Here is a 20,163-nt window from a genome sequence, read left to right as displayed (position 1 = left end):
CCTTTTTTTTGAGAAAACCTGATACAATTCAGTTAAACTAAGATTGCCATTTCGTTTCGTTTAATTTTCTTATTGTAACCTAAACAATTAATCAGACAATCTGATTAGTTAATAAGTTCACGTGATCTCAACGCCAAATTCAAACAAAATTCGTCAGATTGCTTTTGGCGATATCACTTCGGTGGATGTGAAATAAAGCTTTTTCATACACAAAGTAAAAATACGGACAATTTGATTAGTTAAAAGAATCGCGTAATCTGAACGCCGATTTCAAATAAAATATCTCAGGTGTTATGTGGCGTCAAACATGAAATGAAATTTGCGTCAGATGATAAAACTTAAATAGTCTATGCTTACTCTTCTAAAACACCTGAAGTCTCTTTTTATTTTATTTCGAGTTCATATTGCGCAGATGTAAGATCTGTTAAAAGAATTGAAATGAAACGGGGTTTAACATCCTAATTGTCCCATCCAGCCACTGCAGATAGGCTAATGAGGAGGAGCGAGCAGACAGCGTGCTACGAGGAACAGTTCTCTCACAGCCCAACTCTTAATATTGTCAGTGTTTGTTTTTCGTCCCACCCGAACGACTAGACCGTCCAGTAGACAAATCTTCTGTTCCACAGATAATGGGAAGGCTGGGATCAAACCGGGACCTCATAGTAAATGCATTAGATTCATACCAACTGAGCCATCATGGCTCCGATATCCTCTGCGGGGCCGGTAATAAAAAAAAATTCAACGATTGAAAATTACCATTTCTTTGTGTATTAAGTACCCTACAATGGTGGAATATTAACAATGAATATATGACATGATTATATATCAGGTGTCTTCTATATTGACGGTATCAATAAAAATATATTAGTAAGCCAGTTGTTGATATCGATCTCCATAGTTTTTACTCTTATTCAAGTATTTAAAAAGGTCTTCACAGAAACAGATAAATGACACCACCAAGCACTTGATATACACATATATTTACATACACACACCCTATATTTACTACATAATGTTCTCTCATACTCACGTGTTTATTTCATATTAAACTGAATTAGAAGTATGTTTACTGTAAAAATAGATGACTCTTTGTTTCAATTATATTTTACAATAAAAAGGTCATGGCGGTCAACCCGATTATGAGGGCAACTTTAAACACTTAGTGGTAACTTTACGTGCAGGTGGATCCAGGCTTTTCATCCAAACCGGATTACTCGAAACTTTGTCACATGCGTTATCCAGGACAAATTGGGTTCCAGCTTTAACGACCGTGAAGGTTTCTTTCGACCCACATCGGAATTTAGAGTCTGTCAGTCGACGCCCATACGCATACAAAGTGTCATGTCGGTCGTACTTGAATTGGTGACGCAACCATGTGTTGGTTTTTTTTCGAAATGAAGTGAGGTCTAACATGCTTGCACAACCTGGGCTAATGACGGTTTGCGTTTCAGTTCCTATTACAAAAACCAACAGTTATTTAAACCAGAAATATAAACTTGTGACGAAAGTAGAAAATACGACCCGGGAGATCATTTGGGCGCAACACGGATGATGGTTAGTTAAACTGACCTGACTACGTGTATCCATCTGTGACACATTTGAGAAGATGGGTATGGAGAAATCCTAACCATGTTGTTGGGATGGTTAACCAACATCGACAGTGCTGCATTTTGTTTGTTTATAAACAAGCCCCTGTGATAAATTTTGAATTTTATTCTGTAAGCTTGACCCTAGATTTGCATCTCAAACATTCAGGACTACAATATGAAGAGCCCCGGGGAAGAAAGATCTAAGTCACTTTTCAACGAACCCCAGTTAATGGCGCCATCTGGTAGCAAATTGTATAAGCTTTCTGTGAACAATCAATTCCAGGTAAAAACGATCGGAGTCACATCGAACCAATGCCCTTCTGAAATGGCCTCCCGGACAAATACGTCTATCGTACCCTTTATTTGGCCTTAATTTGGCTGAAAAGTTGAAGTCAATTGTTGTACTGGTATTTATAATTCGTATTAAACATCATTTTGAAGTTGTAATTAAATCCACTCGTTGTTCTGTTCGCGTCAAGCATTCTCGTCCAAAAGTCTGTTTTGCCTTTTATGCCAAAAGACAAAAATGTGATTTATATCGTTCTTCCCCTTGACTCTCCATATTCGATTTATTTTACAATAATAATGACATTGTTTTCTTGGGAATATAAAATTACAAAGTAAGATGGTTAATGGAATTTAAAGATTGTTAGCAAATAAAGTACCCGCCATTCTTAATTTCCTTATTAAATGTTACAGGAATTTTCTCTATCAATTATTTCAGAAATTGGCCCTTTCAGTGAAAACAAGTCACTTTAGGTTAGAGATGTGGTGGAGCGAGAAAAACCGGAAATAAACACCGCGAGTCCTTTGTTACCTCCCCGGAAGTAGAATAAAGACAAGAAGATAGCCGAATCATCCACTTCCCGTGTGTAGATCCAGTTACCAAGGTAGCCAAACAATGTCTAACTATATGTCTATTGACAAGCCTGTTTATGGTTACAGAAATATCTGCGCATTCTACCGAGAAATGTGCATTTTATGTTCTTCTTTTGCCCAGAGTCTTCATATAAAAATCACCATTTGTATTTTTTATGGTCTTAATTATTTCAATAAATTATTCACAATACAACATGTATAAATAGAAAATGTAAACAGAAATGTGTTAACTATGCGACGTCCTAAAATAAGAAGTGACGTAAAGTGTTCCGTCATAAAGAGTTAAGGTACCCAGTTGAGTCTATAGTAGAACTTTTAGGCAAACAACCCGGACTCAATTAATCTTGCGAAGCGAAAATACAATTTTATCCATAAAACTGTCTGTTTATTATATATCGCTTTCACTAAATGCCTTTCAAAGATACAATTTTAGGCTACATATATGGTTTCATCAGATCACTACTTTATTTAAACACAACTCAAGTAGATTTAGCTCCCTTTGACATGTGTACTTTTGAAGCAATTTGATCCAAGAACTTGTATTCATTGTCTGCCTTGAACCCAAAAGCAAAGCATTTTAATTTAAAGATTATACGCCAGAAAAACCGTACATCATGGGTATATTGCAAGAAACTGTCGGTATACCGTACAGTAGTGACAGATGACGTACACGCGGGTGGGGGTCGTTTTGTGTGGTTCATGCGGATTTGCATGTTCATTCAGTAAAAGTGATCAATCCGAGAGCTAAATGACACTGTTCAGATTTTATTTATGGGCCGGCGCAGCCGTTTGCGCAACTATACTGCTGTAGACGGTGTGATACGACAGGAACATAATAAATAGAATTTCTAAGTTCTTATTTCTTAAAAATAGAGAAACCATTGTCAATTGTCTAATCCGCTTCAGAGAGACTGTATGGTGTGGATTTATCTTTAGGTTTGGCTTATATACTATTTGATAACTAATTCATTTTATTGCCTAAATTATGATTTTATATCAATTTTATATTCTAGCTCTGACCAAATACTTCGTTGACTTTTTGTGTTTGAAGATTTTCCCAAGAGACACACATCGCAGTATGATCAATTGTTAAGATATGTCGGTTTTAAAACACCATGACGCCATGGACGACTTGTCCTTATCAGCACAAGGACAAATATTGTTAAATATTAAAATACATATAATTTGGTTAAATATATCGGAATAGTTCGCTACAATAGATCACTATATCCATTTCAAACAAACATTAGACGTTATTAATTATACAAGTATGTTTCTTTGGTTTTAAATCTGATCGTTGAATATAGACAATGGACGCTTCGTGCAAGGAAGCGTAACAAAAGTAACAGTGATCATTGTCTTTGTTTGCCATCTTTATGTTCATATTGTTTCAATGGCATTTATTAACTGAATTAGAAATAGACAGGACATAATTCTATTAAATACAATACCTGTTTATTAATGAGCAATAATTCCCCTAGGATTCTCCAGTCTTTATCAAGTAATGTCAGCATGTTAAAGATCTAACAGTTTTAAAATCGAAATTAGAAGATATGTAAGATCTTAAACCCCAATTTAATTTCATCACAATTCCGGTTATAAAAAGTGTAACATTGTCGTTCACAAGACGTGGATTGGGCATTCCCTGGAACACCTGATATCACTGTAAATTTGTACGCGTATATAGCTTACAAACTTTTGAGTTTGAATAAGTAAACATCGGTGTCTGATCCGCCGAAAATAGGGAAAATGAAGAGCTAATAGACGGTTCAAAGACGCCGAATATCAATCCTACTACAACACACGACACTCGTCAGTACGTAGCCATTGTAAAGCAATAGTTTTGACCTGGAGCCGATTTATAACTGAGTTAAGGTTTTTTTTATCAATGGTGGTTAGTGATATTAAAAGAAAAACACCGTCTACTTTAAAAATATGAACCTTTCTTAAGTTCACTTTTTCACTCTTGCGTGTTTGTTTAAATTGTTAATTACTTATCTAGAATGTGTACCCCACATTGTGGAAACTGATTTAATTAATTGTCTTTTGAATAAAGCTTTAAAAAAGAAAAGAAAATTACTTTGAAGATTCATTAATCACGTTTTAAATTCCTTTGAAACTATTCCATCTGTTATCATTTGACTTGTTTTAGGGTTTATTTGGTTCACTTTTCACTGATTTGAATAATGTATGAAAGAAGGCGTCTTTTGTTTAAAAAAAACCAAATCAGGCCGATTTCATCAATGTAATGAAAATTACATGTGTATCGTTATGAATACAAATACGTACAGATATATTTGAATTAAAAGGCAGCAGTTTAGTTTTTATTTGTATTCATATTTGACAACTGAAAAAACAACTAAATTATTATACAAAAACATTTTAGTGACATTTGGAAAAGATTTAATAATTATCACAAAATTGCAACTTTGTGTACTATGTGATAAAGAGGTTAAATGGCAATTCACGCTTGATACAAAAACCATTGAATATTTGGAATTCATCATTTAATTTTTGGTATTTGTAACATACAGATGTTAAAAGAGAGAATACTCTGGCATACGCAATATGGTATCAGGCAGCAAAAACATTAGCAAAATCCCTACTGTGAGTTGTAAGTTAGGGGTCCGATTGGACTCCTTGTTCCCTTCAAGCGTTGGGCCTGATTTGCATGTAACAGAACTCTGCATGTGGGAAGCAGATGAATACCGAACTCTTTGCTACGTGTAAAAATGTGTAGGAGACAAAGTCACTAAATTTCAGAAAGCAGTGCCCAGTAGTTATTACAAAACTCTATAAAACATGTGCATGGGGTCCACGGAGACCCCACGTGCACCGACAAGGGTTAATAATGTAATATGAATGTATATAAAGCATGGAAGCCTACAGCTACCATTCGTAATTTCTATTTTTCGTCCGTTCAGAACGCGAAAGTCGAAAAGTAGAAGTTACTACAAAATATTGTAAGGCGACAGCACGCTATACAAGCCAAAATCCACTCGAAAATAGGAAATTAAGAAATAAACACATCGCGATAATAACGCGCCTCATTTTATCATGACTTTTACTTTTCGACTTGCATTTTGGCTTGTGTATTTATTCATGTTAGTGAGAGGGCACCAGCACGCATATCAAGCCAAAAGGCAGCTGGAAAAGCAAAGATTAGAAAATTAAAACACGTGCTGTTGTGCTGTCGACATTTCGAAGCGGACGAGATGGTCAGTCCAATAAATCTTATCATGTATCTTATGTTGGTTATTTTTGTGACACGATGTCTAATTTAGAAAGGTTGAGATAGTATGAAACCATGACGTGTTATTAGAACAGAAAGAGATGATAAACCAACGCCCATTTCTTATTAAAATTTAAACTATTCTATCAACGATGTAACCAGGAATGTTTAATTGTTATAAAACAGTGTTCCCTGAAGCATCATTTAATTATTTTCATCACACAATCTAGATTTGCATTCTTTGATTGGCAGAGTAGGGAAATTCGTGACTGACTTCATTCACAAGATAATACAATTTCAAACAATGCAATATTGAAAAAAAAACATATCTTATCAGTTACAATTTTTTATAAAAAGTAAAACAATACCATTGTCACTCGGTTTAAGTAAGTTCTCCAAAGAGGGAGAGAGAGAGAGAGAGAGAGAGAGATGGGGGGTAACGTCCACACGGCACTCGGGACTAGCATACGGTTCAATTTCGTTTCAATAATTCGTTTACGCACCAGGGTCTTTATCAGTAGGAGGACCCAGAGGAAACCCACGAGGTTGAATGGGCGATCCTACTCTTTGTCATTACAAGCGGGCAATCGAAACCACGCCACTTGATTCAATAGCAGACCTTATGATCCATCGCGCACGCGTTTACCATTCAGCAACCCAATATATCCTGCTTAGTAAATGCCCGACGATCTCTATTCTGTTACTGGAGATATGGTTTGTTTTGCGTTTATGATACATCGGTGACCACTTAATTACATAGATCGCCGGTTGTTCACATCTTGTCGGTTTGTCGAACGGTATTTTTATAGAAATATTTCTCTGGTGACCGAAAAGAGGCCGAGGAGATGCTGATTAAACTATATCAGTATGTTTATTTCGACGAAGATGACTCTCGAATCTTATAGACATGGCTTTATCAATTATTTTAGATACATTATAGATATTGCAATTGTATTTTTGTTTTAATTCTTATTTGTCCAAGTTCGCATTTTTAAATTATAAACGGGGACGTTCAAGGATTAATCTTTTCGAAAATATATAGTTCATTTCAACCAGAGCTACACTACCAGAGAATATACTAGAGAAGTGCTAAGATAAAATCTCGAGATACACAGGGTTCATGGCTCTGGTTTATTTAGAAAGCCCGTGTCTGTGTTCAAGCTGTCTCTAAGTCTAAGTCGACGTGTTACTAATTAATTTTTTTTAGATAACTATTCAAGATAAGACAACGCTACTTCTCTATTTGATTAAAAACCGGATTTAATATCTCACAATTCTTTCATCATAAAATTTAATAATAGATCGTTAGTTAGAAAACAATTAATAAAATATTGATCTGCCATTAGATTCAATTTGTACAGCAAAACGTGTCTTTTTTGTGTTATTGTATAGACGCCATTTCACACTCCATTTTAAATGGCTGTTGACACAGGCGATACGTTTCAAGTCAGTAGCTTGAAGCGTATATATGGTATTAGTGTCAGTGGCCTGTGGCACGAAGTAACAGTATATTGTCGCATACATAATATATTATGTCAACGCTTGGGCGATATAATATATTATGTCAACGCTTGGAACTAGGATGGAGGTGACTAGGCATGAACTTGCAACGATAGATTTAATTGGCGCTTTGATAACCAATGAATGCTTGTTTTTTTCTTTTCTGTTTTTTCTCTCTTTTCTGTGTCCTAACCCTAACCCTAACCCTAATCCGAAAGAAAAGTGCCCTTTTTTGAAATTCTGACATCACAGGTGCCCTTTTTCTGATAAGGATGCCCTCTTTTATTTACAGGGACACTTTCTATGGCTCTGATGACGCGTACATTCCACTGAGTCTACAGGTCTAATATGCTAACACGCTTGGAGCGTCAACACAATATATTATGTCGCCCAAGCGTTGACATAATATATTATGTATGCGACAATATACTGTTACTTCGTGCCACAAGCCACTGACACTAATACCATATATACGCTTCAAGCTACTGACTTGAAACGTGCAGGGTGGTTGACAAGGGATATAGGGACGGTGTGTATGTGTATGTGTTTGCGGGGGGGGGGGGGGCAATATACTATATTATATTTCTCGATGTTTATATAGGATAGGTTATGATTTAAGTATAATTCAACCTGATTGAATGTTAAGAATATAATGCCATCATTAATCGATATAGGTCAATATATATTAAAAAAAAATCAATGATGAATAAAAAAACAGATAATATTTATAACTTGATTTATGATTTATATATCATGTCAGTATTTTGTCCACTGCCTTTTTACCAATTGACAGGGAGTTGTGCTTGTTTCAATGTTTGGGTTACTTTTTCATTATTCATGGATTTTTTGTCCTGATTTTATCATTTAAGATTCTTTAATGATAAATCTTGGCGTGACAAGTACGTTTACCAGAAAAAAATTAATAATGTTATCATTCAACTTTATCAGTCACGATTAACTTATTTCCTCTAAAATATTAACATTTCGTTTAAAGTTACAATTTCATATTTTTAAGTTATATTTTTAAAATGTATTAAAATAAAGCCCTAAAATAGATGGTATCTATAAACCGTCCTACCTTTTTAAAGAACAATCCTATTATTCCTATAATTCACTATTGCCAGTTGAGAAATTGGCAAAAATATCATTTTCAACTTCTAATTCAAACGTTTGAAGATAGCTATTCCATGGTGGGGAATAGGAAAACAAGGGAGGTAATTGGGAGGTAATTGTGTTATTATTTCCGGCGTGAAGATTTTTAAAGTGTGAGAAACATAACCTATGATCGTATAATAGTGAGTTTACAACCTATTCAGCAAAAGACATAGAAATAATTATGTTTTGACTTTCTTAGAAAATATGAAATTGTAACTTTAAGTTTCTATTACACAGACATAATCAAAATTAAAACGAAACGAAATTGGCATCTGTGTAATAGAGACTTTTGGCAAGCGTAAATTCCTGGTCCGTATCGCGTATCCGTATGGATTTTGCGTGTGACGTCATCAATGTTTGTGTATTTCTCATACGTGATACGACACGCGGATACGGCAGTACGTATCGACCAGCTTTCATACGGAAAATGTCCATATAACATTGTTGTCTTTTTACCGTCTTTTTTGCTACTTTTAGCTCATGAAATGTTATGCCGTTGCGTTTTTATGAATCTATGTGTATCCTAGAACACGAAGGTGTATATTTAATGTGATTTTAATCATGATAAAGACCGTAATTTAATCATTATATTTGATGGATTTTCTCGGAATTTTCATACTGTTCGGTCTGTCTGCATGCTGGTTGATCTACGTGCTAAATGTAGGGAGGTGGGACCTGGCAAATCCGCAAATGATTTTATTCTATGTTAAAGGGGTATAATCTTCTGAAATGATACATTAGTGAAACCAAAAATTGCTGATGGTGATACGCACGCGACGCGAAAATCTGCCAAAACTCTAAAACTACATTGACGCAACGTATCACGTATGCGATACGGATACGTGATACGGATGGGAAAAATTCAGCTTGCCAAAAGTCTCTATTATATATCCCGTGTCTCGTATCGTGTTTCAATCATGGAAGTGAAACTTGAATTAACAAATTAACATCCCACAACAGAACTACTAAAACTCTATTACGACTATATTTACTCTTTAATGAGTATCCTAACACTATTTGATTCGCAAACCTGCTTTCTTCCAATATAAAGATGGCCGCGATATTAAATAAAATGAAATAAGGTTTAATCGTCCTAAAATTTTGCAACAATCGGACTAATGAATAAGGACGTACACGCCTGGGGGGGGGGGGGGGGTAGCGCGTACACTTTGTATCATGAATTCTGTCATTGAGTCAACTGGTGTGGTTTTGATTCCCCGGTTGTACGTGACAAGGGGTAGGGACAGCTTAGCCTAGTCTTCGTCGGAATGGAGTAGGATTAACGTCCTGTTGTTCTGTTCCAACTCTGTAACGATGACAGGACTCTCCATCGAATTCCAAGGATAGATACGAGGTAACATTGCAGGCCTAAAGAAAAGCCTGCAATAGGCAGATTTAGCTCTTGCATAATCTCTGTTTAATTTCGATCCCGATTTTGAAGTATGGGTTCCCTTTGTCAGTGGTGCAAGACGGATGGCCTGGCAAAGGACAACGTCTAGTCGTTCGGATGGGACCAAAAGCCGAGATTACGTGTATACATCGGTGAACACATAAAAGAAATGAAATTCAATTGCTATCTCTCACGCCCTTCTCCATTAGTCCGGTAGGCGCAGAACAGTAAGACGTATAACCCCATTTCATTCATTCCATGTTTTTACATATGTATATAATATCTCATCATATTTTATGTTTTATCATATGGCCTAGATAAACAGTATATTAGATAGAAGTGTGCTATGAATTAGTTTACTGAACAAGATCAAATATCTGATGTACCTTTTTATTATTATTTTTATCATGGATAAAGTGTTTTTAATAAAACGGTATTATCATAAATAAGTCTTCATTATATTATGTTCTTTTATCACAGTGAAATAAAATATTTATCTGCTGTAATAACCAATATTAATTTTAAAAAAGGAGATTATAAACCCATTATTCATTTGTAACAAATGTTATGAATGCTCCATATTTTTATACTCCCACATTTTCATGTGGACTTATATTGTCGTCGCCCCTATCCGTCTGGACGTCAGGACGTGCGGACGATCGTCCGTCCACAATTGTTTGTGGACACTCTACAGGTCACAATTTTCATCCGATTTCAACGAAAGTTGAAATATAGGTTTATCTCCCTAAAATCTCGGTTCCTTTCGATTTTGGCATGTATCGGACCGTAACTTCATGGATTATGGCCCCTGACTGTACGAAAAATCGCGTTTTTAGCATGTGGACCCTCTAGAGGTCACAATTTTTATCCGATTTTGTTGAAACTTAAATTGTGGGTTTACAATCCAAAGATCTCGGTTCCGTTGGATATTCACGCATATCGGACGGTAACTTCCTGAATTATGGCCCCTGATTGTACGAAAAATGGCGTTTTAGCCTGTGGACCCTATAGAGGTCATAATTTTTATCCGATATAAAATACCGTTTGAATATATCACCGTTACACACTAAGGTTGGTTGAGTTCGAATTTCATAAATATCGGACTAAAACTGACAGACAAAATGGCCACCCCTCGTACTCAAATAGCGTAAAAATATGTATATCAATGTTGTGGATCCTCTAGATTTTGATGAAACTTGAAATGTGAGTTCCTTTCGATATTCGTGCATATCGGATCATAACTTTCTGAATTATATCCAGTGATTGTACGAAAAATCGTGTTTTAAGCTTGTAGTCCCTCTAGAGATCACAATTATTATCCGATTTAAAAAAAAAACATTTGAATATATCACGGTTACACCATGATGTTTGTGGAGTTTGAATTTCGTGAAAATCGGGCCAAAACTGCTGGACAAAATGGCCGCCCCTCGTTACGCAAATAGTGTATAGTACCTGGTATATCAAGGTTGTGGACCCTCTAGAGGTCACAATTTTCATCCGATTTTGATGAAAGGTGAAATGCATGTTTGTTACCTAAAGATCTCGGTTCTTTTACATTTTCGCGCGTATCGCATCGTAACTTCCTGAATTATGGCCCTTGATTGTTTAAAAAATCACATTTTTAGCTTGCGGTCCCTGTAGAGGTCACAATTTTTATCCGATTTAAAAAGAAAACATGTAAATATATTACCATTACACACTAAAATCTTGGTTCCTTTTGATAATCGCGCATATCCGAACGTAACTTCCTGGGCTCCTGATTGTTCGAAAAAATCGCATTTTTAGCTCACCTATTCTCTTGAGGTCACAATTTATTTTTCCGATTTTAAATACCGTTTAAATATATCACCTTTCCACCATAAGGAAGGTTGAATTCGAATTTCGGGAAAATCGAAATGAAACTGCCAGACAAAATGTCCGCTCTTTGTACGCAAATTTTGTAAAAGTATGCAATACGAAGGTTGTGCATCCTCTAGAGGTCACAATTTTTATCCGATTTTGATGAAACTTAAATCATATAACCCAAAGATCTCAGTCTCTTTTGATATCTGCGCATTTCCGACCACAACTTTCTGGATTATTCCCCTGACTGTACAAAAAATCCCGTTTGTTTTTTTAGCTTGTTCTCTATCCATGTGGGCGTATCCTGCCTGGCAGCCGCTGGTTATAGTTTTTGAATTTACAATTCTAGTCATGTTTAGGTGAATATACATGTATATGATTTTGAGGTGGACGCATCAAGAGTTAAACAGATATGAATTAGAGAAATTACTTACAAAAATGATGCCCACAGCGTATAGAGTCATTGTTATAAGTTGTATGTGGCATCAAAATTTAAAGAAATAATGTCATTAATTTAAAATCGAGTCCAGTTTAGAGACGAAATACCAATCTATCTCCCTCTATATATATCCCGATTTCTATTGACATTTTGGTCTAGGGTCGAAGAAGAGGGGTTAAATTTGCTTGCTATGCCAAGTTTTGATTAATATTACTGATTTAGTGGAAGAAGGAAGTTAGTTCCTGCCACATTTACAAGAATTAATATTAAAGTAATAACTAAATCAATGGCAACCTACATGGTATAGTTATTCCCTTTTTTTATAATTTTAACTGCGGTTATGTACAAAGGGATATAACTCTTAATATTACTGCCGGGCTCAGACTAGCAATTATTTGGCCATTGACTTCAATGTTAAATGGCTGGAACATCACAGGCTGTAGCTTTTTGCTCAACATTCCGTTGGTTCCAATCTTTATAGACACAATGGGGACCACATTTGGCAATCTCCTCATCATAGTTTTGTAGGGGGTTGACCGTTTAGATTTTTTGCTACGGGGATTTGAAGTTGACTGGGGTGAAAATCTCACTTCCGACACAATGATTGCTCTGCAGAAAGACACTTTGCACCCTCTATCCCTCCGCTCTAATGTCATCAGTATTACCCAAAACTGCTATGAAATTGCAAATTTGATCCCTTTTCTCCAATTCTAGACCAAAAAGTCAACCAAAAAATTGTTTATTTATAACTCGCACTACATTCGTGAAATGAGGGGAAATAATTACTAGTCTGAGTCCGAGAGCAGACAACCATTGATTTCCCCATCTCGACATCGATGTTAATTTTCAGGATACAAGTGTAGAATTGAAGAAAATGGCTTGCAAATTATTTTCTGACAGGTTTTGGTGAATATTTATGATTTTGAGGCGGAAGGATACAAGAGTTAAGGGGTTGGTTAGGTTTATATTTAGGGAGGACAGTTGCATGTTTATTTATATGCTACTTCCAGTTTGTGTTTCTCAAGTTTTCCATCATGGACTCCATACCTGTTTTTGAGCAAGAGGTTGCCAAATGTCGTTCAATCTGTGGTAGAAAACGTTCAACCCAACGAATATTTTGGACAAAGTTATAACCGGTCTAATAGACGAGAATTACCATTAAAGTCAATGGGAAAATATTGGTGGTCTGTATCTGGTTGAGTACAATGGCTTATATCTCTTGATATTACTGCCGGAAGCAAAGAACTCGGGCCCATAGCCAAAAATTGCCCCCTCCCCCCGTAAAAAAGTTCCCCACCACAGCTCTAAAATAACTACTATAGACTGTGCACCCCCACCCCTAAAAACTTCACTGCCCCTCCGCTACTATTGATTTCCCTATTGACATCAATGTTAATTCTGGTCTCATTGCCCGGCTCCTACGATTTCCCAACATAGCCATATTGTTGCTCCAAATTTTTTATGAGGTCAATTACCGAATTTTTCAGATACTCCCATATACTACATACGTGCAACTATTCGCAGTAGGCCCACATATCACGGAAACCAACCTTCTAACAATAGAAATTTACTTCTCTTGGCCTGTAACCTTTCTTCCAACATTCCCTGATCTTTAACCCACAAAGAGTTAAATATGTCATAATTATCTGACAAAAGTCTTTACAAAGATTGACCATCTAGAATGTTTAACATATGAAAATAAGTCAAAGAGAGTACTTTACACTAATTCATACGTAGATGGCGTCTAAAGTAGGGCATTGGGTTTTTATAACTATGCAATGATAACCTTAATGTGTGATAGAATATTGTTATGCTATTTGAAAGACTGGCACATTAGAGGTGGCATGGCAGTGGCTAGTCGGATTAATAAGAGCAATGTTACTGTGCGAACCGAGTTTGTTCAAAACTAAACAGAGAAAAATATTTTGGAGTTGTCTAATGGTATCATTATTGGGGGTTAACCAATTACACCTCCCACCCTATCTCGAGCCGAGTGTTCTCTTCATATTTGGGTGAAAAAGAAGACCGCACATTTCAGAAAAAAGACCCTAACGACACGACACTTAAAGCAACTCAAAGCGCTCCAGCATTTTCGAGGTTTGTCACTGTTTAGTAAAACCAATATCTAGAGTGTAGCCAGAATGAATTTACAACAAACGAATTTACTTCTTCAATAAAATGTATCTATTACCAACAGTTACCAGATCTTCTCGTATTTAGAATAATATTCTAAGATAATTAGCTATGTGTTAATCATAAGTGCACCTCCCCCATTTGGTCATTACTTTATTGTATGCAATCATGTATAGTCTGGACTGGGAAGGTATAAAAACATTAGACACGAAAAAGAAAGCTGGGTTTCTGTCAAGAGATGGACGTGTTGATATTTTTAGGTATTGTTGTTCCCTTGCTCTCTAGCATTTACAACAAATATATTATTGAGTTACATTTTGTATAATGATAACGTTCTGTGTTAATGCTGTCTGAACCAACCCATTTAACTACAGGTTAATGATTTAGCTCCACATTATTAAAATGAAATAAATAGTCCACGTATGTGATTCTGATAAACGTTGTTTAACTGTATCAACCCAGTTTGTGTTCGCGCTGCCTGGACCAAATGGTTTAATTGCAGGTAGAAGATTTGGGCACACACTGTTTAACTATATCATCCCAATAGTTGTTGGTGGGGCAGGTAATGGTGAACAGGAAGCCCATCATACAGGAAGTATAACTACTGCAGTCAGTACAAGACTGATAATTACCCGCCGTTAACCCGGAACAATTTACTACACATGGCACCAGCGATCTAGCTGTTTGAGCTGCATTCGCAGGTTTCTCGTTTAATGGTGATTCTCCTAAGATGGGAAGTTCAAACGACGCCCCCAGTTGTGGTAGATTAGGAAGGTCGATGTGTTGATCCTTTGGAAGAGAGCTTTTACTATTTACACCCAATGGTAATAGCGGAAGATTCAGTTCTGAAACTCCGCCATCCGATTGCGAACTTTGAGAATTAACTTCATTTTGGATGTCACTCAAAGATTTGTCGGATTCTCCTGTGAGTTGGTCGGAGTTCTCAAGCCCCTCAAAATCTGGGTTGATTGTGTAATCTCTGTTCCAGTCTTCTGGTGGATCATCTGTTCCCAAAGTAGCGGGCTCCTCTAGGTTCTGCTCGGGTTCGTCGACTTCATCATTTTTGTGTTCAGATTTGTTTTCTTTTTCACGGATGTTATTGTCTCTAGAATCTGCATTGTGTGATCTTAATTCGTGGCCGTCATTATCATAGCCCATAGGTAGGTCGTCAGTTTTCATAGAAACGGGAACAACAGAGACATCGCCATTTGGACGTTGTCGTTGATTATTCTCACTGATAGACGTAAACGATTCCGCAACCCTGTTCCTTACCTCGTATCCATTTTCATCATAACCGCTGGGTGGATCGTCTGTTCGCATAGATACGGGCACGACAGACTCATCCCCATTTTGGAGTTGGGGGATATCTATTCTATTTGCAGGTGCATCAAAATTTTGGCGACTAACTTCGTGTCCGTCTTGATCGAAACCTAGCGGTGGATCGTCGGTTCGCAAAGACACGGGCACGGCAGACACATCCCCATTTGGGAGTTGGGGGATATCTATTCCATTTGCAGGTGCATCAACATTTTGGCGCCTAACTTCGTGTCCGTCTTGATCGAAACCTAGCGGTGGATCGTCGGTTCGCATAGACACGGGCACGGCTGATACATCCCCGTTTGGGATTTGAGGGATATCTATTCCATTTTCAGGTGCATCAACATTTTGGCGCCTAACTTCGTGTCCGTCTTGATCGAAACCTAGCGGTGGATCGTCGGTTCGCAAAGACACGGGCACGGCTGATACATCCCCGTTTGGGATTTGGGGGATATCTATTCCATTTTCAGGTGCATCAAAATTTTGGCGCCTAACTTCGTGTCCGTCTTGATCGAAACCTAGCGGTGGATCGTCGGTTCGCAAAGACACGGGCACGGCAGACACATCCCCATTTGGGGATTGAGGAATATCTATTCCATTTGCGCGTGCATCAACATCTTGGCTCCTAAATTCGTGGCCTTCTTGATCGAAACCTAGGGGCGGATCATCCGTTCGCATAGAAACATGTTCCATAGGTACGTCGCCATTTGGACGCTGTGGTATTAAGATGTTTTTGCTTGGTTCGTTTATCTTTGGTTTGACTAAGATGTCACCAGAATTCATAGGCAATCCATAATTGTGTTGTAGTTTACCTGACTCTTCTTGTGGTAGTCGAGCGTTTGGTGGCGCTTTCAGCGAATCCTGATTATATCTGCCGCCCGGTCGATATCCAGTTAGTCCATTTCTATCCACAAGGTTCGACGAATTCCTGAAAAAATCAACACAGACAGTATGTATTTCACGAAACGCGATGATGTATAAAACTTGGTACAAAATAGAATCGTATAATAATAATAAAAATTATATCATAGGCTTAGTTTCTATTTAGTATAAACGTGGGGCATCTACTTATTGTTCATCCTATATTAACTTGGCAGTAATGGAATAGTTCTGCATACTCCAAGCATGTCGACATTGTAAGTGTCTTTATGAAGGGAGTGGAATACGTCTGAGAATATATGTATGTAGGGGGTGGATCACGTCTAGTCAGCACTAAGGTAAAAGTGAAACATAATCAACTTACCAGCATTTTGAATCTGCAGGATGATTACACACTGCTCGTGTGATGTCAAACTGTAGATCGTTAGGACAGGTTTTCACTATAGGATGACCAAATATACAGTAGATAAACTTTCTACAATCATCACAGTGTGGATACAGTCCAACTCCACTCTCACACCTTTCTCGAGCACATCTTGTTATTGCTGAAAATTGACAACGTCACGAGAACATTAAAATTTCTGTCTGTTAACGGTACAAAAGGAAATGTCAGTACGAGCTCACTTTTGAATGGGATTGGATCGGGTTTAAAGTCTTGTCAACACAATACATCGATGATTTTAAGACTAACATATGATAGACCCATAGTGGCGTTTTCGCCTACTCTTCTTCGAATTCCAACTGTCAAGGTTTATTTTAAATGCTGCGAATGTATATCCTATTCTGTGTCACCTCCGCAGGCAACACCCCTGACAAGTGAGAGTCGAACTTCAAAGTTTTTAAAGGTCTTCACGATCCATTCCGAAGTTCAAACTCGAGACATTCTAGTACAGAGGCCAGTGCCCTGGAATTCAGCTTATAAACTTTAAAGGAGAAAAGCAGAAGGAAATGCTGTGGGCTTAAGCAATGGATTTTATTTGGTTTGAAAGTGTCTTAATTGCAATTTAAAGAGGGTTTCGTTGGGATGGATTGTATGGTGCTTGATCATAAACAGGGTATGAAGATGAATCTTTTTTATATTTTTAAAAACAGGATTCCCGTGATTGAAATAACTAATTCCAACCATTGCCAGAGGATATACGTGACCAGTTCATACTTACTTTGTGTATCTGTAGAGAGTAAACTGGACACAGAAATAAAACTGACCGCTAGAACGAACAGATGACCTGTAATTAAAATTATCTCGTGACTTAAAATTGTAAATACACATCTTACAATATTACAAGAAATTGATAATTTATCCCCCAAGGTATTAAGCTGACAAAAGTATCGGTACAGAAAATTTCACAGATGAAAATTATCTTGATGAACATACCAGGAAACCATTACAGGAAAACTGCATGAAGCACACTGAACATCCGCATCTGAATCTTCCTATCCCCAAGACCACAAGTTTGGAATGTGATAACCGTACGTAACTAACGTAGGAAAATTAGCGTTTTTACATCTCTGCAGGTTGGGTGGGTCTGTCGTTCACATTGCGTGATAACCTGGTAGCACACAATGAGAAACCGAAGTAGCTTTGAACCGTAATCAACATGTCAATGATTCTTTTACGTGCACGCCAATTTAAACGACCAGGGAACACTTTTATGACTAGCGGGAAGAAAGCTTGAAAAATCACGAGATTAGTTTAGAACCACTCGCGTTGGCTAAAGCAGATAGGCGAATTAAAAACAAACTCTTTTTTAAAAAATGAATAAGGCTAACAGTACAGCATCTTTTAGTCAATTCATGGACGACCGCTACCAACAATGTTGTCCACGTTGGCTCTTAAATCACTGTAAATAAATTTCACGGAGCATATTGTTAAAAAGACTCCACCATGACCATAGTTTTAAAATGAGAATGGAAAGAGATCTCTTCGGAATTTCAGATTCTTCCCTATGTTCTCTTCACAGTCTTGATGAAATTGAATATAAACGGAGGAATAACTCCGCTATTTGCCATCGAATATTTATAGGATTTTCTTAAAGCGCCCAAACGATTGATCCAACAATTTCACTTAGCGCCTTTCCCTGCATCTCCACGTTTCAAGTTTTAATTAAATATACATTATGCAAGAGCTAAATCTGCCTATTGCAGGTCCCTCTTTGGGCCTGAAATGTTATCTAAATTATTAATTAGACATTAATTAACATATCCAGACCATAATCAACTCTCGATGTCAACGCTAGCCTGCGATGTTTACTGGATTAGAATCCCATTTGCTGCTGAACGTTCATTCTTGATTTAATCATGAAATCGATAATCGAGACTATGTTTTTTTTATTGTACCGACTTTAGTAATGATGATCGAGGCTAGGCCAAAAATTCAATCGCTAAAATCTCGGTTCAGAGTTCATCAGTTTGACTGAAATTTTCAGCAAATTCCCTTTACATTATCTAGTTTTTAACTATTATAGCGAGAACTACCAGCTCTTTATCTAATTTCCCATAATGTATCTTTAAGCTGAAATGTGAACAAGATAAATCTACATACGACCCAACGAAATTTGAAATTAAATGGGTACAAAAATAAAATCATGTGCACCATTTCAGCAAAATCGAGTTATTAGTAAGTCGTCAAACTGGGGAAAAAGGTGTTTCGAAATTGTAAGTATACAATCGGAATGCAAGTGCCGTATAATTTATTTCACAAAAATGTCTTACCTTTTATAAACATTGTTATTTAAATCCTTCTGCTATAATTCTTAACTTTATTAAACTTTACCGAAAATACATGAAGATCGAAAATGTTGAATGGTTCACCACTCGTACACCCAGCCGTCTTATAACCCTTGAACAACTTGTGATGGGTTAGAGTTTGTGTTACCTACACCTTGTTTAATAAAGCTCTGACACAAGTCTCCTGGATCTTTTGCGCCACTGAAATATTAACCAATAGCTACGAAGAGTTAGTGTTGTAGATTTCTAGATACGTTCGCTATTTTTGGTTGCATATACCGGACAATAAGAAAGCCCCAGGGCCAAATATTTACAGGGATAGGATGGAGAGATATTTTTGGTAATAGATAAGATATGGTTATAATTGATATTCTATTTAAAGGCCTAAAGGTAAAATATATATTACTGTATGTAACTTGTTGAGATATAAATCTGATGTATGTATACAGTATGTTATATCTATATTAAACAAGGGTGTGATGTGACTTCGCCTATACGCAATAGCTTTAGGGGTCTGGATCTCAAAAAATATCATTAAAATTAATTTCCATTTTACTTTTATGCTCACTGGCTGAAAGTCTGTTTTAAACCAAGTGCCACGTGTCTAACAAAAGGTATCTGCTTATGAAGCGGTGTCACAGTCTCTGATTTGGCAGAAACAAAAAATGTTATTATATCCAGAAAAATGGATTAAAATCTGTTTTGTATGTTACAAACCGGGCAACGGAACACAGGTACCGGTCATTAAGTAAGCTATATGAGAGGAATTGTTCCCGGACAATTCCAACTCTCGGGGGATCTTTAACGTACTGCCAAAGGTACACACAACTAGACAAGGTTCATAGCCAGGCCCACCATCCTGTACAACTGACAATGGGAAACCATGTAGTTACTTTCTCGGCAAACCCCGGGATCTCCTGATTAGTAAGACAGCGTTTTACTCACCGGGCGATCGCGGCTCACCTCACGAACAGGACTTTACAGAGCAACACATTAGGAAAAATCGGCCATTTTACGCCGTCCAGTAAGACTATGTATCTTCATGAAAGACGTTTGTGTTTCTGGGTTCTTTTAGCAGGAA

The sequence above is a fragment of the Patella vulgata genome, chromosome 8 (genome assembly GCF_932274485.2).
Source record: "Patella vulgata chromosome 8, xgPatVulg1.2, whole genome shotgun sequence".
Taxonomy (NCBI): Eukaryota; Metazoa; Mollusca; class Gastropoda; family Patellidae; genus Patella; species Patella vulgata.
This window is presented reverse-complemented; position numbering follows the sequence as displayed.